The sequence below is a fragment of the Bemisia tabaci genome, chromosome 1 (assembly GCF_918797505.1).
Source record: "Bemisia tabaci chromosome 1, PGI_BMITA_v3".
In the NCBI taxonomy this organism is placed as follows: Eukaryota; Metazoa; Arthropoda; class Insecta; order Hemiptera; family Aleyrodidae; genus Bemisia; species Bemisia tabaci.
The window spans coordinates 36,332,185-36,356,118 of NC_092793.1; the positions used below are offsets into that span (position 1 = coordinate 36,332,185).

The 23,934-nt window shown below is 39.2% G+C and overlaps 1 protein-coding gene across 7 annotated transcripts in view; it reads left to right on the top strand.

Annotated features, from left to right (window-relative positions):
- Positions 1–23,934, top strand: part of LOC109033602 (uncharacterized) — a 177,207-nt gene that overhangs the window by 106,808 nt on the left and 46,465 nt on the right. Inside the window, exon 1 of one of the 7 annotated variants that reach the window (XM_072300501.1) lies at positions 9,590–9,872. The exons of the other annotated variants lie outside the window; for them this stretch is intronic. The gene's annotated coding sequence lies outside the window, so the exon portion shown is untranslated. Of the gene's footprint in view, positions 1–9,589; positions 9,873–23,934 lie in introns of those variants that run through there. 7 annotated transcript variants of the gene reach the window in all.

The window sequence follows — 23,934 nt, forward strand, 5'->3', positions numbered from 1 at the left end:
CGAGGATGGCTGAGCAGTTCAGTACTCTTCGAATGAGAATTGCACTACTCCGTTTTGTTTAAAACGTTGCATTGACAGATATCTACACCCCTGTTATGCTTTTCAAAATTTGGTACCACTGCTCTGATAGCCAGGACCAGCCAGGACAGCCGTAAGTGCAATCTGTGATGAGCCTCGAGACTCATTGGACCATGTGCTAACCGTGGCCCACACAGAAATTCACTCCCCTATCAGGCCAAAACAGTGCACAGGCAGGCACAAACCCAGGTAGTGTCCCGATCGTGGCTCGGTTCGCCGCGTGGCTTCCCAGCTGAAGAAGAAAAGGCTACCCTCGCCGCTGTCAGACCTAATTACTTTCACTCGATTACCCATTTCACCGTCACGCTGGGATCCACCAAATTTTCAAAAAAATTGTTTTGCGTGCATTTAGCAATTTTTTCCTTTCTCCGTTAATACACAAAAAAAAGAGGCCTCATTCATAAAAATCGGCCGAATAGAAGAGAAGTTACAATATTCGAAATCCGAAGAAATAATTAAAACCTCGATTTCTCCAAACAAAAAATAAAATGAAGGGAACAAAGAAATGTATAAATTACAATTAAATATAATTGACCTCAGAATTTGACAAGCAATTCAATTATATGACGGAGAAAAAATTGGGAGAAATTACAAAAAATTCGCCTCTTGCAAGGGGCCTCCTTGTAAGAATTTTGACCTGTGGACAAGAGTTGAATAGCAGCAGTACTCAATACAATACACGGTGTGCCTGAACGAGCATTTCTTCTTTTTTTTTTCTTTTTTTTTTTTTTTGTCAAAATCGAAAATTCTTTATATTTTTTAACTACAGTGTCTCTTGAGTCGTTTAAGCAAAAAAAAAAAAAAAAAAAAATTCCGTCAAGATTCCGGAAAGTAAAGGCGCTTTAAAAGTATTCTGGGGCTATAATAGCTAAATCACCGGTAGTAAATCCCGTTATATTATTAAAAAGAAATTGTCTCCATAGTTTCATGCCTTAGTTGCTTGAATACGATTATTTTAAGCACTCAAACATTTATACCACCAATTTTAGCCATGTGGTGATTTCCTGAGAGCCGATGATATCACGAATTTCTCATAGAACCTTTCAAAAATTGCTTGCTTTTTGAGCAGCCGATTCGGTCATCGAACCGGGATTTAAATGGAAGCTGATAATAGCACAAATGCATAGCATGTATGTATGTATGTATGGGAACGGTTTGTAAATAACGAGGAGAGGCAGGCAAAGCGGCTAAAATCCTATCTAATTTTTGCCGTTATTTTGTTGAATTGATGTTGCCACGGACTGCTAACTGTGTCCACACATGGTGTCTGTTCAGCATATCGATACTTAAGTATTTTTACACGTACTTAGAATCTAATTTTCACGTCAGGGAGTCAACATATGTCGATTTTTTCGACTTTATACGGTTTTTCGGGATTGAAATTATTAATGTTTTATGAAACATAAATGCACCCAAATTGACTATAGCATGTTGATTTTTACATATTTACACTCACGAAATTGGTTGGTAAATTCAACGAGTGGGTGCATCGACCCGGTGTATCAAGTTTCTGAATTTTTTTACGGCAAATCAGTAGTATTTCGGGATGTAGATTGCGTACTTTCAATTTATGAATGAAGAAAGCATGGACATGGTTGAACTTCTTTGAATGGAAATACGTTTGAAATAACAAAATCAAGACATATGTATTTAATGCGATTGCATTTATATCGAGTAAATTTCTTTTCAATAATACAACGGGATTTATAATACCGGTGATCTGGGTATTTTAGCCCCAAAATAGCCTTAAATCGACTTTATCTATCAGGAGTTTGACAGAATTTTTCCATTCTTCGATTAAATTATTCCGTGGCACTTTTCTTCAAGAATCTTATAAGATTTTGCTTGAGGCAGATCAAAAAACTTAAACTCGCTCAAATGGCTTTCTACATTCACAATACACGGTCTCGTAAAGGTGCGTCGTTGACCTCGTAGTGTTGGACCGTGAATTCTCTTGTTGGGCTGCTTGCCTATTTTGGAATCTCTGTAAATGAAGAATAAAGGGGTTGATATGTGCGAGTTAATGACGCACCTTATCAACACATTGTGTTGGAGTTCATAGCTTGTTTTTTCAATGCTCGGATACCTACCATGAAATGGATGCTCCGTGCCTCCAGCCTGCTGCTCCGAGAGGAAAAATGGGCGAAATCGTGTGTATTAGTGTGTCCAAAAATTTGGATATGTTCATAGATCAATGTTAGCTACTTTTGGGGCCCCCTAGAATTTTCGCCCCTCCTCTTACTCGCGGAGAGGAGGGAAGGGCTACGGGGCGCAATTTTTTTTCAAATGGCAACATTCCCTCTTGGAACACATCAATCGGGATTTACTACCGGTGATTTAGCTATTATAGCCCCAGAATACTTTTAAAGCGCCTTTACTTTCCGGAATCTTGACGGAATTTTTTTTTTTTTTTTGCTTAAACGACTCAAGAGACACTGTAGTTAAAAAATATAAAGAATTTTCGATTTTGACAAAAAAAAAAAAAAAAAAAAAAAAAAAGAAGAAATGCTCGTTCAGGCACACCGTGTATTGTATTGAGTACTGCTGCTATTCAACTCTTGTCCACAGGTCAAAATTCTTACAAGGAGGCCCCTTGCAAGAGGCGAATTTTTTGTAATTTCTCCCAATTTTTTCTCCGTCATATAATTGAATTGCTTGTCAAATTCTGAGGTCAATTATATTTAATTGTAATTTATACATTTCTTTGTTCCCTTCATTTTATTTTTTGTTTGGAGAAATCGAGGTTTTAATTATTTCTTCGGATTTCGAATATCGTAACTTCTCTTCTATTCGGCCGATTTTTATGAATGAGGCCTCTTTTTTTTGTGTATTAACGGAGAGAGGAAAAAATTGCTAAATGCACGCAAAACAATTTTTTTGAAAATTTGGTGGATCCCAGCGTGACGGTGAAATGGGTAATCGAGTGAAAGTAATTAGGTCTGACAGCGGCGAGGGTAGCCTTTTCTTCTTCAGCTGGGAAGCCACGCGGCGAACCGAGCCACGATCGGGACACTACCTGGGTTTGTGCCTGCCTGTGCACTGTTTTGGCCTGATAGGGGAGTGAATTTCTGTGTGGGCCACGGTTAGCACATGGTCCAATGAGTCTCGAGGCTCATCACAGATTGCACTTACGGCTGTCCTGGCTGGTCCTGGCTATCAGAGCAGTGGTACCAAATTTTGAAAAGCATAACAGGGGTGTAGATATCTGTCAATGCAACGTTTTAAACAAAACGGAGTAGTGCAATTCTCATTCGAAGAGTACTGAACTGCTCAGCCATCCTCGAATCAGTTCGTTTGCTTCTGTTTATGTATGCATATTTTAAAGCAGCCGCGCATTCATGGTTTTTTTTTTTTTTTTTTTTAAAAAAAAACCATGTAACGTAGACTCTTGGTATTCATTGCATATAAACTAGAAAGCCCCAGAATGACAAAAAACTTTAAATCATAATTATTGACGGATTAGTAAACTTTTTACACACTTTGGAAAATCTCGGAAGTTCGCGGCAGTCACTTTCCGGTAAGGAACTAAGGGACTCGGTTATTGTATCGAAAGGGGGTCAAAACGATCGCAAAGGCGGTATACTACGTATACGCGCCAAAAACCCGGGTTCTGAAAACCGCAAATGTGGAAAATATCGCGTCATTCACTTTGGGCTTCGAAGCCGAATGTCTTGGCTTTAAAAGCCTCAAGCGTTACTAATACGCCTTGGAAAGTTTTGGGTCTCTGAACCCAGAGCAATCAAAACCACGGTTCCTGAATCCGGGACGAACGGCCACTAAACCCGGAAAGGGTGGAATTGTGATTGTGTTTTTTGTGTTTGATGGGCTGTTTGTGTTTGATGTGTTTTTTGTTTTTGGTGTGTTTTTGTGTTTGATGTGATTGTTGCATTTGACGTGTTTTTTATGTTTGATGCGTTTTTTTGTGTTTGATGTGTTTTTTGTGTTTAATGTGTTGTTGTTTGATGTGTTTGTTCTGTTTTTCGTTTTTTGTGTTAGTATGTTTTTTGTGTTTGATGATGACGTGTCGCCGTGAAGGAGGAGAAGAAGACGGAGAAGGCAACGATTAGGGTCTCGTGACGTCATAGTAATGAGTAGTGGGTCGCTGGACACTTGGTAACTTGCTGGTGTATCATGGCCTTCACTGCTTGCCGAAATGACAGCCAATCGGAATCCCTGTTACATGGCCGAGGGCGCCTAAGAATTTGCGCGCGAGTCACAGACAGGTACTTGCAAGTGATTTTGGCCGCTAAATCCTAAAGGGACATCAATTTTATCGAGCAGGCTTCAGTCATCTACCGGAAAATTGAATTTTCTCGGGTCTCCTGTTTCATGGAGCAGTCTCGTAAAATTGAACACTATGGATGGACTTGGTATGATGCAACCTGTAAACAGAATTTCCGAGCATTAAGGCATGATTCGCGTGTACCCTGGTTGCTCGGAAATGCACTGATAGGTCATCCTTTGGGCACAAAAAAAAACCATAACTGCCGATCTTTTGCAGCTATCGACATGAAATCCAAGCGGAGCCTTATTCAGGGTACCGATGAGTTGTCTTTTTCGCGAATTTCCGAGCAAACAACTTATGTGCGTATACGCTGTTTGGTCGAAAAAGAGACCTCATATACTTAGCATAACATTTCAGAGTGTAATATCTACTCGTTCAATGCTAACCAACTTAATGCCAATTAACATACATATAACTTGTATGTATGCTAAGCATTTCACTTTAGAGTGTAATTGTAATACTTGTGTAATGCTGGCCAACTTAATGCCCACATATATCTCGAAGGTGTATGCTTCAGCATCACACTTTTGAGTGTAGGTATCGTATAATGCTGACCAACTCAATGTTACTATAGCTCGCACATATGGTTACATTATATACATTTAGTGTATATCACTACGAACTTAATTCTCACAGACAGCTGGAATAGAACTTACATACTGCTAACATTGTGTTAGGTATTTAGTATTATGCTTTAAAAGTTAAAACTCAATGCTCGCACGTTGCTATCAATATATATTACACTCATATTTAGCAGGGTGAAGCATTAGTAACTTTTCTATGAGCTTTCAAAGATTTACAACGAGCCCGCCAGTCACTTTCCGGTAAGCAACTCAGGCACTCGATAAATTGTATCGAGTAGGGGGTCGAAACTATCGCAAAGACGGTATACTGCGGTAAGTGCCAACAGACTAGGTAGGTATGCTTTCCTACATTAATTCGAGTCTAATGATGGCATTATCTCTGGTCAATCCCCGCCTACGTGCCCATGATCCGTCGATTCAAGTTGCTGCAGCGTGCTTTGAACACGCGGAACAATACAGTCAAATTGCAGAGGAGCACAGCAAGGTAGACAGCGAACTTCATGAGCAGACGCCGCGCCGCGCCGAGCCGAGCCGGAGGGGAGCAAGGAGGGATTAAAAGCTGGGCGGTGGGAGGGCACTCAGGGAGTACCGGCCGGAGAGGGATGGGCTGAGGGGGGAGGGGACTCTTCCAGGTTTTAGAGTCTAAGAGCTCCGAGTCACTAAGCCCGGTGCATTTAGCACTCTTAGGCCTTGTCTCGACGGCGCAACTTTTGTGGGAATCTGGTGCAATTGTTGCGCGTTTGTTGCGCCAACCAAAGTTCCCCGTCTCCCCTAGAGAAAATATTACCTTGCGGTGAGCTAACCGTCACCTTGCGGCAAGGTATCGGCCTTGCCACCCTCTTCGAGCCCTATCCGAGCCCTCGCCGGGTCGGTTCGTAGAACTTAACGACTGGGAATAATTATGCATGGCAACGTCGGAGACGAAAATCAAACCCAACACGGGGTATTTCCCGATGCTAAGTCGCCTTTTCCGCGCCCTGCGTCTGGATTTGGGTCTACAGTGTTGTCATACGGTTTTATTCCCGGTCGCCGAGTTCCTTGAACTGGCTCGGCGAGGGCTCGGATAGGGCTCGGAGAAGATGGCAAGGCCGATACCTTGCCGCAAGGTGATGGTGAGCTCACCGCAAGGTAATATTTACACTAGGGTCGACCCATCCTCATGTGTTCCTAGAACTTTTAGGCGGTAATATTTGAACAACATTAATTTTTTAGGTTGAACGATGTCAACGGAGGTAACTAAACTGATATGTATCAACGGGTAGTGAATATTTTGCATTATTTCGACCAGGTATAACACAAAACAATATACCATAACACAGGTATGGATGAAAAGAAAATAAATTCGATAAAATTTTACTCTCCTGCTGTAACTAATGATGCGATACTAACTAAAAAAATATAAAATTGATAAGTACTGAAATTTAGACAAATATTCCTAAATAATAACAGCTCAGAAATAGAACATCGGTAAATAAACTCCCGCCTCCCGCTTCACGTGTACCTAACCAGTATTTATTAGAGTCCCTTTATACCCAGAGTTAAGACAACTCGATTATCAGCTGACTGGCAGCCGGCCCTGGCTGGCCATGGAGGCCGAAATGAGTGCACCCAAACGAACGATATTGAGGGATAAGGATCAGGAATCCTGCGATGTCTGTCACACAAAAACAACAACATCAAAAAATTGATCAATTAAGAAGAAAATGAGATTGGTGTGTGAATAATTTCTTAATCTATTTTCATTTTGGACCGATGGAAATAACAATTTACTCTTGATAAACCACAATTAGGTAATATCTTCATTATTCTTGTTCACATTCGAGGTACCGCCATCTTGGTGCATTCGTTTCGGCCTCCATGAGCGAGAACCAATCAGAATTGGATTTTTTTAGGCCACTTTCAGCCCAACACTGGCCCAACCAAAAGTGAGTTGTCTTAACTCTGGGTATAAAGGGACTCTAGAATTTATCGATTCAGAACATGAAGGTACGAGGTTCCAGGTTTCTGACCTTGAGAGTTTCACTTATAAGTGAAACATTTTTGCAACACCTTTTTCCTACAACAGTTGCACAGAATACCCTCAACAGTTGCGCTGTCAAGACAAAGGCCTCCCTGATAGCACCCATTATTAACAGAAAAATTAAAATTCATTTATCATAACTTAATACTCATATAACTTATAACGTTTAAGTAAGGACAAAGTAATGAAGAAGTAATGAAGAAGTAATGAGAAAGTAACGTTTAAGAATTAAGGGAATCTTAATTCTTACGTTAATCTTTACTTAATAGTATAGTGAACATTTACATAAACATTAACTAATCAGAAAGCTCTAAGGAAAATAATAATGTCTACGTAATGATTACTTAATGACTTAATGAAGGTTACTTGACCTTTATAATAACGATAATAATAATGTTGAAGTGACGATTCCTAAGTGAAATTAATGTAATGTTACAAAGTATGTGTTGTAGTTTTATATTGCATAAACACGGAAAAAAAAAAGAGTCGGCGTTCATTACCAAACCTGTCCGGTACTTCCCATTTTGGCGAGGAATACCAGAAAGTTATTCATCAAAACAACTAGCTGTGCGAGCTGTCACGCCTAGCCGGGGAGTGCCCCTGGACTCCCGCGGGGGGAGGAAAGGTAGTCCCAAGTTCTTCGCTTCGCGATGCGAGCCACCCCTCATAGCTATTAACTTTTAAGATAATAATGAGAATGAGGAGTAACATCTTCGCCACTTTGGCTACGGCCGCCATCTTAGATTTTGGAATTGTGAAAATCCGACCAAAACTTCTACTTTCCCGTTGAAAAATACCCCCTGATCCCGAGTTTCGCAAAAATCGATCGAACAGGTGCCAACTTAGTATTTAGACTACGGCCGCCATATTGGAATTTGGAATTTTAAAAGTCTGGCCAAAAATTCGAGTTTCTCATCGAAAAACACCAGCGGAAATCGAGTTTCGCACAAATCGATCGAACAGGAGCCGATTTAGCATTTGCGGCCACGGTCGCCATCTTGGATTTTAAAATGTTGAAAATCTGACCAAAAATTCGAGTTTCTCGTCGGAAAGTACCCCCGGTCTTCAATTTTCGCTGACATCCGTTGAAAAATACCCCCTAAAACCTGAAATTTCGTTTATAATGCTGTGACGTCACGCGACAGGATTTTTAATGACACGATTAAATGAACGCTTGTTTCATTACTTAAACCTCAAATAGGTAGCAGCAGGAGCAAAAGTCTCCCATTACCCCGGTCTCTCTTTACTCGGGTCTCCCTTACATTATAAAGGATATTTTTTTTTGAATTCCAAAAAAAAATTGAGGTGCGATTCCATCAAAAGTTGCCAGAGGATGAAAAACTTACAGCACTGCTTAGTCGAAGATTACGGAGCTAGGTACTAGGTACATATAAATGTGTGATTTCCGAATGGTAGGTTTGCCGACGAAATTCAAGGCAACCTGTAAATAACTACCAACTGGTTCATACAATCGGTCATAGGTTCGATCAAAGTTTCCAGGAAGATAAAACTATACGTTTTTTGAACAGGCACGTTCGTGCTCCCTGGTACATTCGATGCTTATTTAACGAGAGTAAAGGTGATCTTCAAGTGGACAATACCTCCCTTTTTACAATAAAATACATAGGTCCAATCGAAGTTTATGGAACTACGTAAATAGTGTGCTATGCGGCAAAATTGAGGGCGAACGTGTAACAACAGGCTCACGGGTTGTCTAATGGTTTTATGGAATAAAGCAAAATGGTACCTATACTATAAGCTCCGAGACCTCCTTTTGCATATCTGGTGACGCTCACAATCAGTTCGAGCGTTCTACCGGGCCGATTTTCATAATTTTTGCCGCTATCGACAGGCAATTGTCTCTAGAGGAGCCCGCTCTATTCAGGTTTTGAAAATATGACCTAGGTTTTTTTTTTATACATTACATGGTAAAGTTTTGAATTCTCCCATTTAAACAATGTAAGTTTTTATTTTCTGTCATAGTTCGTTTGAGCGTTCTACTGGGCCAATTATTTCCATGATTATTGTGATTATCGACAGGCGATAGTCCCTAGACGAGCTAGCTTCAATCAGATGGTGAATAAAGTACCTAAGTTTTTTCATATATAAGAGAAAACCAGAGAGCTTAGGAAGGAGGGGGAGGGGCAAAATTTAAACTAAGCGGGAAATGTTGAATCTTGGTCTCTTGGTAAGGTAAAAGAATCGAAGGTATGCTCCTTTACCGTAGACCATCCAAAAAGGACGAAACGCTCTATTCCATTTCGTTTCAGTCTTGGCGTGAAGTTTGAAATAAATGCCGATTTTTTTCATTCGATTCTCGTTGGTCCAATTGCTCCCGGCCAGATCAAGATCGGACAAAGGAGAGTCCGGAAGGATTATCTTTCAATTTTTTGGTCATTCTATTGTTGATGCGGGCCTAAGAGAGCGCGAAGCGCCCTCTGGAGGTTGGGCCGCGTAGCGACTAAGGATCATAGCCCCCTAGTATTGCAATACCTATACCTCATTTAAGTGCTCTGTTTGTTAATGGTCCTTTAGTGAGACTGCCTTGGCAACACTGAGGCGGTCGTTAAGTGGCCAGATCGTTTGATCGGTTATTGGTCGACGACACGCGGCGGGTAAATCACTTTTCGATGACGGACAGCCTGTTGATGTTGATGGGTCTGTGAGCGCAGGCCATTTTGACGAGTGGAGTATTTCATCAGTGTGAACGCAAGTGTCGAAAAGGGCCACCAGTGTTTGTTTTATCCGATTTGGCTTAGCACCTCGCTGGTTCGCGATCACCGATTACTTCGACCATCCATCGGCGTGATCGAATTCAATTTGTGCTCTCTAGGACAGTTCAGATGTTGCCGGCTCAAGGACTCGCCGAGGCTGACCGCAGCGCAGTCTCACGGCCACTGTTAAGGTGAATCCTCAGCGACGCACGGTGGATTGAGTCAATCGGAGAAGTTGGAAAATATTTGGAAGCTTTAAATACATCATAACTCCGTTCGTACAAAACTTTGAGGTTTTAAAAGTGGTTCCATTGATTTTCTCGTGAAATTTTCTTTTAAAGGCACCCCTTAACATTTAGAATGTGACGAAGTAAACATCAAAATTTGTAGTTTCAATAAAAATGTTCATGTCCGAAGTTGCTAATTGACTCGATCCACTGTCCGATGGGAGAAGGAGAATCGATAGACACCAATTAAGCTCTCCGGAGAAAGGGCCCATATCGAAAAATCACGTTGTGAGCAAAACGCACTCGAAGTTTCCTTTATTACTTCCTGCCTACTGACGGAGACTTAAACATCGGAACTTGGACGGCGGCAAGTCATTTTTCCTAAAACACTGTTTTCTACTGAAAGTTTTTCTAAAACTTTTTCCCGACTCGGTTTTTGTCCTATCATAGTTAGTCCTACGAGTGATATGTTCCCCTGGCTTTTTCCTAAGGGCATTTGTCCTCATTTCAATTTTAAAAAATAACTGTTAGAATAAGTAAGGAGCGCACTTTCGTAGGTATTTGGCGCCATTGCAACAGCTCTTGATGACTGGTGATCGTTGTCTGTTCGTTGTTATTGATTAGGAATACAAGATGTGATAAAAAAGTACAAGTTCAATTTTAATTCTATTTTTATCCAAAAGTCAATCCGTCCAACATGGTAGCAACCCGTGGTTTATTCGGCAACAAAGAAGGAAAGTGTTTGAAAAAGTAAACAAAAATACTCCGCATCGTGTTAGCAGTTTATTCAAAGCGCATATCGAAAATCATCGGGGTGTGCCGGTTGTGCCTACACACATACTCCTCAACCTCGTGTCGTCTGATCGTTTTCTTTGTCGCATAACTATGGATGTAGAAAACTTCATAAAAATACCGATTTTCAAGGGTACGAATTATGCAAATTGGAAAGAGGTGTGTGAAAAAACGGCCAAAAATGCCTCAAGGCATTTTCGAATTTTGAACACTTAGGGTGATACAAAAGCTTCCGAGACGCCCAAAACCGGTCGCCGTTTTGCTTAGAAGCGCCAGGTTGCGACGTTGCCATTTTTTAAAGTGGAAACCTTTAAAAATTCATATCTCCGTTGCATCTCAACCGATTTAAATGAACTTTTTTTTTAAAATGTTCCTCTTAAATAGAGCTTTCTAGTGGTGCATAGTTTTCTGGGGTTTACTTGGCTTTAAGCGGCACTTACGCGGTTTTAGCAGTTTTTGATAGACACAAAAATTTTGTTTTTATTTTACCACAATCGTGGAATCGACGGAATCTAAACAAAAACCAATTTAAATGAAAGTTCAGATTCTCACCTTTCTAACGAGCACAAGCTCATCCCGGGGAAACGTTTAGTTTCCGAGATATGACCGCTCAAAGTTGGTCACATGCGCTTTTGCGCAATGTGAATGCATCTCATTACTGAATCATTCGATAAAATAGGGGTCCCTTACGTTCAATTAACGTTGAAATAATTACACAGAGCATTAAGGTGTCCAACACGGGCCCTTTTTTCACCTTTGGCTGCCGTTGTGCGACGTTGCCATTTTTTGAAGTGAAAACTCATAAAAATGCATAACCCCGCTGCATTTCAACCGATTTCAATGAACTTTCTTAAAAATGTTCGTCTTAAAAAGAGCTCTCTAATGGTATTTAGGTTTCTGGATTTTATTTACCTTAGGGAGGCACTTAGGTCGTTTATATGATTCTTTGCAGAGATCTTTCATACAAAAAATAGTGTTGCTATTTTTTTTCCTTCTTATTCTTTTTTTTTCTTTTTTTCGGGAGGGGGATCTTTCTTCCCCCCGATTTTTTATGACAATCAAACTTGATCGGAAGATCACCTTCGCATAAAGTATAATGCAAAAATCTTGGTAAAAAAGCAATACCAACCACCTTCTCTTGTGCAATGAGAGAGTCACTTTCAATATTTATACACGTAAGCAGGGTGATTAAAAGGAACCCTTTTTTGAAAGTTCTTCGTTTTGAATTCTGCCGATTACAAACCCTCCCACAACCCCGAAAAAAGAAAAAAAAGAATAAGAAGGAAAAAAATAGCAACACTATTTTTTGTATGAAAAATCTCTGCAAAGAATCTTTGAATGAGCGGGATGAGCTTGTGCTCTGTACGATTTTGACTGTACCATGTATATATTTCTTGTATGTATCTATGGTTACGCACCACCACTTGTCTTTCTGATCCTCTCTCACGTTCATACACGCTTGTCCGATCCCGATGGATTTGTCCTTATTTCCTTCCCATTCCCCCTTTTCCCTACAGTTTTGGTGACCCCGACGTGATTTGACCTTGTCTGGTGACGCGAGACTTGGGATTCATCGTCATTGTTCGTTTAAGTGCATTTTTGGTAACATTTAACTTTGAAAACCTATAACCCTCATAACCTTCAAACCCATTTTTTATGAGTTTATTCGATGATTTTATCATCAGCTGAGTGCTCTCCGTGCGCGTCGACAGTCTAACCTCCGATCGCCAGTTTCGCGTTCCGAAATAGCGTTGGAAATAGCGGAGTAAAGAGAATCGCCATAGTAACACTTTCCGCTTTTGTCCGGGCTGTTAAGATGTTTCATCGTAGTACCTATTGACTTGTGATTGTGCGATTATAAACGGCACCTGTGCTCCTGCTCTCTCAGCTGACATTTCTTCAGACTTTTTACCTCTCCTTTCTCCGCCCAGCGCCTAGCTCATCTTCCTTCACTCCATCTCTCCGTCTCTCTACACCGCATCTTGGTGCTTGATCATATGATTTGAACTCTTTTATTTTTCCTTCCATTTGGGGCCCCCATTTGTCATTATTGTTCTCATGTCTTTTTCATTGTTTATGTACCTCTATAGCCCCTAGTTGGCAACCTCCTTCGCCCCTAGTTGGCACCCTCTCTAGCCCCTAGTTGGCGTCCTCTCTCGCCCCTAGTTGGCACCCGCTCTCGCCTTTGGCACCCTCTCTCGCCCCTAGTCGGCGCTTTCTCTACTTTTTTGCGTATTTCTGTGAATGTATAACATGTCGGATAACGAATCCCAATGTACGGTTGCGCGGCTTAATGCGTTAAGTGCCACGAAGCTAAGGTACGAAGGTCAGTTACGGAGATTTTCCGATTATTTAGCCCAAAATGCAGCCAACACGTCACAGCTCAAGGTGAGACTTAGTGCCGTAACGCCCATTTCGTCTCAATACTTAAATATTGTACACGAAAGGAGGAGTAACGTTTTGGGCCTTTTCCGGCCCCACCTGGATTTTGCTAAATGTTTAATATTTTCAAAGTACTAGTCTTAGGTAGACTCTGTGCCAAATATTAGACCGAACGGAGCCCATGCAAGGGCGCAGCAGCGCCTCAAACCCAAAATCCTGGAACGAAAAACAATTATTTTCGTCGACTTTTTCGACTGTTATCACTCTTCTAGCGCATGATTCTTATGTATTTTTTTGCGTACTTTTCGTTTCTGGCCTTTTTAAAGGCCTCCGATAAATTTTAAGGGGCCTTTTGGCCCATTGTTGCCATTTTTGGCCCATTTTTAGGGATTTTTTCCGTTTAACACATTCAAAACTCAATTTAATCCAAAAACTGTGTACATTTTTGAAAAGTACGTAAAAAAATGAATAAAAAATGTTCAGTAAAATTTTTTCCTATGTTGCCAAATTTCCGAGAAAATTGGTCCCAAAGTGTCAAAAACGGCAAAAAATCGATAAATCGCCGCGTCTAAGGTTCAAGAAAGTGGAGTACATTTTTCATACTGTACCAGATAACAGCTCTTATCCATCCATAAAACATATTAAAATATCATAGTTGTACCTGGATTCCCACGATGTGAAAATTGACCGAGATGTCGATTTTAGCGGCCTTTTTATACTTGAAGGTAGCTCTTTTGAATGTTTTTCGACCTTAGTCACCTTCTTTGGGTGTGTACTATATGTATTTTTCTACGTACTTTTCATATCTGGCCATAAAAATGGCTTCCTGTGAATTTTAAAAGGCCTAACGGTCCATTGTTGCCAATTTTCACCAATTTTTAGGGGTTTTTTCAAGTTTACGTGTGTGAAACTTAATTTAATCTAGAAACCGTGTACAATTTCGGAAAGAACGTAAAAAATACATAAAAATGTGATTTGTACCTTTTCCCTACGTTGCCAAATTTTCGAGAAAAATCGTCCTGAAGCGCCAAAAATGCCAAAAATTGGATTAATCATCACTTCGAAGGTTCCAAGAAGTGAATTTCAAGTTTTCTTTCACTACAAATAACGTATCGAAAATGGAAAATTGCAATGCATCTCAAGGAACATGTAATGGCGCAGATGAACGTGACAAAACGGGCCCTCAAGGTGCTTTTACTTTATCCTTCACTCCAGTTCACCTCTTCATTCCTGTAACCTCGAGATAATCCTCGGTTCTCAAGATGCTTGTTGCAGGCCAAATATACCGAACAACAGAAAATGCGCGGAGAAAGTGTCCGACGATCCACATGAATGTCATAATTCACTTCCTAGAACCTCCGACGTGATGATTAATCCAATTTTTGGCATTTTTGGCGCTTCAGGACGATTTTTCTCGAAAATTTAGCAACGTAGGGAAAAGGTACAAATCACATTTTTATGTATTTTTTACGTTCTTTCCGAAATTGTACACGGTTTCTAGATTAAATTAAGTTTCACACACGTAAACTTGAAAAAACCCCTAAAAATTGGTGAAAATTGGCAACAATGGACCGTTAGGCCTTTTAAAATTCACAGGAAGCCATTTTTATGGCCAGATATGAAAAGTACGTAGAAAAATACATATAGTACACACCCAAAGAAGGTGACTAAGGTCGAAAAACATTCAAAAGAGCTACCTTCAAGTATAAAAAGGCCGCTAAAATCGACATCTCGGTCAATTTTCACATCGTGGGAATCCAGGTACAACTATGATATTTTAATATGTTTTATGGATGGATAAGAGCTGTTATCTGGTACAGTATGAAAAATGTACTCCACTTTCTTGAACCTTAGACGCGGCGATTTATCGATTTTTTGCCGTTTTTGACACTTTGGGACCAATTTTCTCGGAAATTTGGCAACATAGGAAAAAATTTTACTGAACATTTTTTATTCATTTTTTTACGTACTTTTCAAAAATGTACACAGTTTTTGGATTAAATTGAGTTTTGAATGTGTTAAACGGAAAAAATCCCTAAAAATGGGCCAAAAATGGCAACAATGGGCCAAAGGCCCCTTAAAATTTATCGGAGGCCTTTAAAAAGGCCAGAAACGAAAAGTACGCAAAAAAATACATAAGAATCATGCGCTAGAAGAGTGATAACAGTCGAAAAAGTCGACGAAAATAATTGTTTTTCGTTCCAGGATTTTGGGTTTGAGGCGCTGCTGCGCCCTTGCATGGGCTCCGTTCGGTCTAATATTTGGCACAGAGTCTACCTAAGACTAGTACTTTGAAAATATTAAACATTTAGCAAAATCCAGGTGGGGCCGGAAAAGGCCCAAAACGTTACTCCTCCTTTTCAACATCAGCGATGCAGACATTTCTGATGACATAAGCAATTTTGAGAGTTTGTATTTCAGTGTGTTGTCAGTTGCCAATGGCAGACTGTCTGATTGGGGTTCCAGTTCATCCACTAATGTGAGTGAACACGGCTACAATTTTGCTCAAAGGACCTCCTCCTTGAAAAAACCTAATATTCCAACATTTGATGGTTCGATCGAGAACTGGATGAGTTTTCGGCAAATGTTCAACTGCATTGTTCATGCAGATAGGTCTCTTTCTTCAGTTCAAAAGTTGTTTTATTTAAAATTTGCTTTAAAAGGAAATGCTGCTGCTCTATTGCAGAATTTAGAGTTAACAAATGAAAATTATCCAGCAGCGTTAGAAATCTTATCAGAGCATTTTGATAATCAGCGAGCCATTGTGGATAAACATGTCAGTTTCCTAGTTAATTTGCCAGACGTGTGTACAGAAGAGTCGACTCGTAAATTAATTATTCAAGTTCAACAGGCTTGTCATGCATTAGATGTAGGTATTAAAGGTAGAAACGAAAACTTGGGATCCGATTTTGATTTTTTAATTACTAGTAAATTTGACAAAGAGACTTTGAGTGAATGGGAAAAAGTGGCTCCCAAAAAAGAGTGCCCAACTAAGAGCCAATTGTTTGATTTTTTGGAAAGACGGTGTCAGGTATTGCGAGCGTTGACTGTGTCAACATTGCCAAATGATCAGCGAGAGCAAGGTAAGAGTCTTAAAAATTCCACAAAAATCGGAAATAGCTTTCGATGTCCTCTCTGCAATCAGGCACACAAAATTTATCAGTGTCCTGAATTTTTGTCTATGCCTGTCAGAAGTAGAATTGTTAAAGCAAAAAATCTTGGATTATGCCTAAATTGTCTGAGAAAACATGAAGAAAAATGTTCTTCAGTCAGAACATGTTACGAGTGCTCCAGAAAGCACCATACTTCTTTGCATTTACCACAGTCCACAAATCAAGAAGTAGTTCTCTACTCCAAGTCCAAGTCATCCTGACTATCTACTGCTTGCGTCCGCCTTATCGGTTCCGACGGACGTACAGAAATCTGCCGCTCGCTATTAGATTGTGGCAGCAATGCTAATTTTATTTCACAGGATTTAGCAGCCACTTTAAAGAACAAAGTAGAATCGATACAGGGAATAAAAATTATAGGTGTAGGAACATCAATCTCGAAATTTCGTACTGTTATCACAGTGCAATCTTTGAACTCGAACTTTTCTTTTGAAGCAACTTGTGCAGTGTTGCCAAATCTGCCACTAATTATTCCAGATAAAACGTTTCCAAAGTACGATATTACTTCATCCAAGGTAGAATCGAAATTGGCCGACCCTATTTATTTTCAACGAGGCGAAGTACATGTTATTTTCGGTGCATCAATTTTTTGGAGTTTATTGAAATTCAAAAAATATTCATTAGGCCCTGAACTCCCAATTTTGCAAAGTACGAAATTAGGATGGATTTTGACACCTGTTAATAACTTATCTCTATCTTATTATCAACATAAGTACAAAAATGATAGTAAACAAACAGAAATAGGCATGTTTCAATGCCACTCATTACAGTCAGCTAAACAAACTCATGAAGCTGAGATATTATTTAGGTCATCCCTAAAGATCGACACAGATGGGAGATTTATGGTGAAACTACCTTTGAAAGATTCTCCAGAAATTTTAGGTGATTCGTATGGCTCAGTACTTAGACGTTTATTTCCTCTCGAAAGAAAATTATCAATTCATCCGCAGCTACGAAAACAATATAATGAGTTCATGCACGAATACTTAGAATTGGGGCATATGTCTCCAGTTCATTCTGATCAAGGAGAAAACTTACCGACTTATTATATTCCTCACCATTGCGTTTTCAATGAAAGTATAGCTTAACAACCAAGTGCCGTGTAGTATTCGATGCATCAGCGCCTAGCTCTAATGGTATTTCTCTTAATTCAATTCTTCACGTAGGTCCTAAAATTCAGCATGACATTTTTGATTTACTGATAAGGTTTCGTAGATTTGCGGTTGCAGTAACAGCTGACGTTACAAAAATGTATCGTCAGATAAAAATAGACCCTGAACATAGAAGGTTGCAGAGAATGGCGTTTCAATGAAAATGAGCCGGTACAAATTTTTGAGCTAAACACTGTGACGTATGCGACTGGTTCAGCTTCTTTCCAAGCTGAAAGATGCCTGCAACAAGCTGGACATGAAAAAGCTCATATTTATCCAGAGCCTGCGCTTACAATCAAAAAAGAGTTTTATGTCGACGACTTCGTCACTAATAAAAAATCAATAAGGTGAGGTTGGGTAACTGGGCGGTGGGGTAACTGGGCAGTACCCTCTGTATTTCTACCAGATTAGTGCAAAAATTGTTTTCACTGTTGGCATACCTTCATTATGACGTAAACCATCTAGAACATGTAAACATAACTTCAAAAAAAAATTTTATGGTGAATGGTGAAGTGCCGAAAATTGGACAGCTTTTTTTTCAAAACAACGCCGGAGGTGGTCCCGAAAAGAGCCTCATATCTCACTCCCAGCAAGTATTTTATTCAACTTTGACAATTCTTCTTCATGTATGATGTATTTGTGTAATGCGTGAGTAATTACAACGTAATTGGATGAAAATACTGGCTGCAAAGGGTTGATGCCCAGTTACCTTGAAAATTTTCCCTTTGTGGGGTAACTGGGCACCCACCCCAAGGTAACTGGGCAGGTGGCAGTGGTGGCACCTGCCCAGTTACCCATTGCAAGGTTACTGTGCTTCGGTGTTTGTTTACTTCTGAAAATGTCAAAACTAATTGACTATTGTGGACTTTTAAGTGCCAAAGACCAATAATCAGGGTTCCCAGCATACTAAACTTCTAACTTAAGTCAATTATAGCATAACTTAAGCATTACTTAATTACATTTTTGCCGCTAACTGTTATGACATCACTTTTAACGACTTAAACATGGTTATATAAATTCAAATGAAATTCTCTGAAACCCTCATGAGAAGGACATTCTTTTCTGGCCAATGAGAATTACAAATAATGCCCCCCTTAAAAATTAAGGGAACTTTTTGGCGCCTGACTCTATCCCAGATCAGCCTTGCGGCTTAATTTTTTTTCATTTTTTAAAAATGTATCATGCTTAATCTCACTAAAAGTGGCCAAACAGTGTCCTCGTATACAATACTACTTTATAAGTAGTAATCCAGAAAGTTCTAAGCATTTATCTACAAGGAAACAATTTTTTTTTATCGTTATTCAATTCTCAGATTTGAGGGTTTTTTTGCCGCTAACTGTTACGACATCATTCTTAACCACTTAAACATGTTTATATACATTCAAATGACATTTTCTTAAACCTTCATGAGCAGGACATCACTTTCTGGCCAATGAGAATTAAAAATAATGCCCCCCTCAAAAATTAAGGGGGGGTAGTCCAGTTACCCCACGACGTTGGGTAACTGGGTGAAAAAAACGGGAAATTTTTGAAAATTTGTGGGAAAAAATTGAAAGATGAAATTCGACTTTTGACTCTTCCTACATTTAGACAAGATGTTGTACTTACTAAAAAAAATTTAAAAGTAGCCTCCTTTGTCAATATAATGATGGGAAAAAAATCATGAAGTTGAAATTTTGACATTTTTCTCCGAACTCCTGCCCAGTTACCCAACCTCACCTTACCATTAGCTGTAACATCCATCAAAGGAGTAATCAGTATTTTAGCACCACGTGGTTTTGAACTTCGAAAGTGGGTATCTAATGTGCCCCATGTATTAAATGCTTTAAATTTAGATACCTCAAAACCATTTATGTTTCTCTCATATGAAGACGATCACTAGGTTTTAGGGGTAACTTGGAACCCTAAAGCTGATATTTTAATTTTAAATTGTAAGCTCCAACTACCAAAGGATTCTACTAAAAGAGCAGTTATAGCATCAATAAATAGTATTTATGATCCACTTGGGTTATTGCAACCGATTATAATTAGAGCTAAACTTTTCTATCAAAAATTATGGACTCTCAAATTGCAATGGGATGATAATTTATCGTCGGAGGACACTTCGGTGTGGACAGACATTGTAACTGAACTTCAGTTGGCTCAAAATTTGCGCGTGCCGAGGCAAGTCATTGCAACTTCAAATAAATTAATTTGTGTTCATGGTTTTTGTGACGCATCTCCCCGCGCTTATGGCGCATGTGTATATATATATCATCCCAACTATTGAATAGAAATTTTCAGAGTTATATAGTATGTTCCAAATCTCGTGTTGCATCTAAAAAGCCGGTAACTCTTCCAAAATTGGAATTATGCAGTGCGGTGTTGCTTGCTGAACTAGTGTATCGTATTTTAAGTATATTAGACGTAAATATAAATTATGTATTAATGTGGTCTGACAGCAACATTGCGCTAAGTTGGATTAAAAGTATTAACACAAATACACAAGTGAGTAAAGACGGATTTATATCCCGTAGAGTTGAACTGATAAGAAAATACCTATGTACTGACAACTGGGGTTACATACCCTCAGCTGAGAACCCTGCTGATCTTCTTACTAGAGGAGTCAATGCTAAAACACTGGGAGAATCCCCTTTATGGTGGTTTGGTCCTCCATGCATTAGAAGTGCTGAAGCTGTTTCCAATGCTTCACCTAGGATATTCGTAGAACCACAAAACGTTGATATTGTTTGTTTGAGAGCGGTTAATTGTGAGCCAATGTTTTTATTTTTGAGATATTCAAGTTTTAATAAGTTATTACGTGTAACCTCGTACTGTCTTAGATTTATTGAAAATTTAAAGCAGAACTTACAAAGGAGTAATAAAAAAACTGGGCACTAAACTTGTGAGGAGTTAAATAATACTAAATTAAGATTGTGCAAAATCGCACAAAAAGAGAGATTTTCTTATGAGTATAGCTTATTGAGAAAAAATGAAGAGTTGCCAAAAAGTAATTCAATCATCAGTTTAAGCCCTTTCGTCAAAAACGGTTTCATTCTTGTCGGAGGAAGGCTACAAAATGCATCAATTCCCCACGATGCAAAACATCAAATTTTACTGCCTAAGGATCATCCTTCGTCTTTGATTGTTGCATCAGAGCATATCAAAGGGTTACATTGCGGCCCACAGTTATTACTTTCTTTGGTCAGAGCGACATTTTGGCCAAATAATGGTTTAAAGTTGGCCAAAAAAATAGTCAATTCATGTGTGCCATGCCGTAGAGTAAGATCATCCGGCATAACGCAGTTGATGGGAAACTTACCACAAGAAAGAGTCACACCTGCGAGGCCATTTACAGTCATAGGCTTGGACCATTGTGGACCATTCAAAGTGCGCTTGCAACCTAACAAAAAAGCTGTTAATTTATTGTATATTTTTGTATTTATATGCTTCGCTACAAAAGCTGTTCATTTGGAGATAACATTTAATCTAACTACTTACTCATTCCTATTAGCACTTCAAAGATTTGTATCTAGACGCGGAATTCCTCTAACAATATACTCGGATCAAGCAAAAACGTTTATTGGTGCTAGAAATAATCTTAGGCAACCTCTGTTGTTTGAAAATAACCTTCCAGATGAAATTTTAAATTACTTGCAAGAGAAACAGGTTGAATGGAAGTTCATTCCTAGTTACTCTCCTAATTTTGGTGGTTTATGGGAGAGTTGTGTCAAAAGTTTTAAACATCATTTTTCCAAAACCTTAACAACAAACGTACTTCATTTCGAAGAATTCTCAACAACCCTTAACAAAATCGGAGCAATCCTGAATTCTAGACCTCTTTCGCCAATGTCAAACGATCCTAATGACCTCTCTCCACTAACTCCTGGCCACTTCTTGATTGGTTCTGCAATGACCGATATATTAAATACTAAAGCAGAATATCCAACTTCGTCCGTCACAAATTGGAAGTTAATTAAAAAATTATATGAAAAATTTTGGAAACGTTGGTCAATGGAATATTTGCATCAGCAGCAACAAAGATGTAAATGGGTAAAACAAACCAATATTAAAGTCAATACTTTAGTGATATTAAAAGATAAGTTCTTGCCTCCTCTGCTTCGAAGAATGGGCAGAATTATAAAGCTTCACCCAGGTAATGACAACATACCTAGAGTAGCATCAATCATCAAGACCAGCTCTGGCACTTTGATACGTAGCATCTCTGAAATTTGCCCTATCCTAGACCCGGCATAGCCCGCCCGGGGGTGGCACCCTCTACGATTTTGACTGTATCATGTACATATCTCTTGTATGTATCTATGGTTACGCACCACCACTTGTCTTTCTGATCCTCTCTCACGTTCATACACGCTTATCCGATCCCGATAGATTTGTCCTTATTTCCTTCCCATTCCCCCTTTTCCCTACATGCTCGTTAGAAAGGTGAGAATCTGAACTTTCATTTAAATTGGTTTTTGTTTAGATTCCGTCGATTCCACGATCGTGGTAAAATAAAAACAAAATTTTTGTGTCTATCAAAAACTGCTAAAACCGTGTAAGTGCCGCTTAAAGCCAAGTAAACCCCAGAAAACTATACACCACTAGAAAGCTCTATTTAAGAGGAACATTTTAAAAAAAAGTTCATTTAAATCGGTTGAGATGCAACGGAGATATGAATTTTTGAAGGTTTCCACTTTAAAAAATGGCAACGTCGCAACCCGGCGCTTCTAAGCAAAACGGCGACCGGGTTTGGGCGTCTCGGAAGCTACTGTATCACCCTAAGTGTTCAAAATTCAAAAATGCCTTGAGGCATTTTTGGCCGTTTTTTCACACACCTCTTTCGTCTCACAAAGTTTCTAGAGCTTAAGTAAGGCATGTCATAGAGCAATCACTCTCGATGCACGACCTGCAGCAGAGGTAGCCAAAGGTGAATGGCGATGGATGCAGACAAAAGCGACAAAGGAGGAGTATCGTTTTGGGCCTTTTCCGGCCCCACCTGGATTTTGCTGAATGTTTCATATTTTCAAAGTACTAGTCCTAGGTAGACTTTATGCCAAATATTTTACCGAACGGAGCCCATGTAAAGGTGCAACAGCGCCTCAAACCCAGAATCTTGCCATCGAAAAATAGTTATTTTCGTCGACTTTTTCGACTGTTATCACTTTTACAGCAGATGATTCCTACGTATTTTTTTGCAAACTTTCCGTTTCTGGACTTTTTAAAGGTCTCCGATAAATTTTAAGGGGCCTTATGGCCTATTTTTAAGGGTTTTTTTTCAATTTTACACACGCAGAAATCAATTCAAACTAAAAACCGTGTACCCTTTTGAAAAGAACGCAAAAACATGAATAAAAATGGTTCAGTACAACTTTTTCCTACGTTGCCAAATTTTTGATAAAAATCGTCCCAAAGAGCCAAAAATGGCAAAAATTCGATAAATTGCCACGCTTAAGGTTCAAGGAAGTGGGGTACAACTTTTATATTGACGTACGTAACAGCTCTTACCTATATATACAACATCTCAAAAGATTATCGTTGTACCTGGATTCCCACGATGTGAAAATTGACCGGGATGTCGATTTTAGCGGCCTTTAATTACTTGAAGGTAGCTTTTTTGAATGTTTTTCGACCTTAGTGGTATTTTTCTACGTACTTTTCATATCTGGCCATAAAAATGGCTCCCTATGAATTTTAAAAGGCCTAACGGCCCATTGTTGCCAATTTTCACCCATTTTTAGGGGTTTTTTCAAGTTTAGGTGTGTGAAACATAATTTAATCTAAAAACCGTGTACATTTTCGGAAAGAACGTAAACATCATCGCAAAAATCATACATATAAAGTGTGCTACTTTGTAAAATGTAACTTTTCCCTACATTGCCAAATTTTCGAGAAAAATCGTCCTGAAGCGCCAAAAATGCCAAAAATTGGATTAATCATCACGTTGAAGGTTCTAGGAAGTGAATTATGACTTTCATGTGGATCGTGGGACACTATCCCCACGCAGTTTCTGTTGTTTGGTATATTTAACCTGTAGCAAGCATCTTGAGAACCAAGGATTATCTCTAGGTTACAGGAATAAGGAGGTGAACTAAAGTGAAGAATAAGGTAAAAGCACCTTGAGGGTCCGTTTTGTCACGTTCATCTGATCCATTGAAACGCATTGCAATTTCTCATTTTTGATACGTTATTTGTAATGAAAGAAAACTTAAAATTCACTTCCTGGAACCTTCGATGTGATGATTAATCCAATTTTCGGCATTTTTGGCGCTTCAGGACGATTTTTCTCGAAAATTTGGCAATGTAGGGAAAAGTTACATTTTACAAAGTAGCACACTTTATATGTATGATTTTTGCGATGATGTTTACGTTCTTTCCGAAAATGTACACGGTTTTTAGATTAAATTATGTTTCACACACTTAAACTTGAAAAAACCCCTAAAAATTGGTGAAAATGGGCAACAATGGACCGTTAGGCCTTTTAAAATTCATAGGGAGCCATTTTTATGGCCAGATATGAAAAGTACGTAGAAAAATACCACTAAGGTCGAA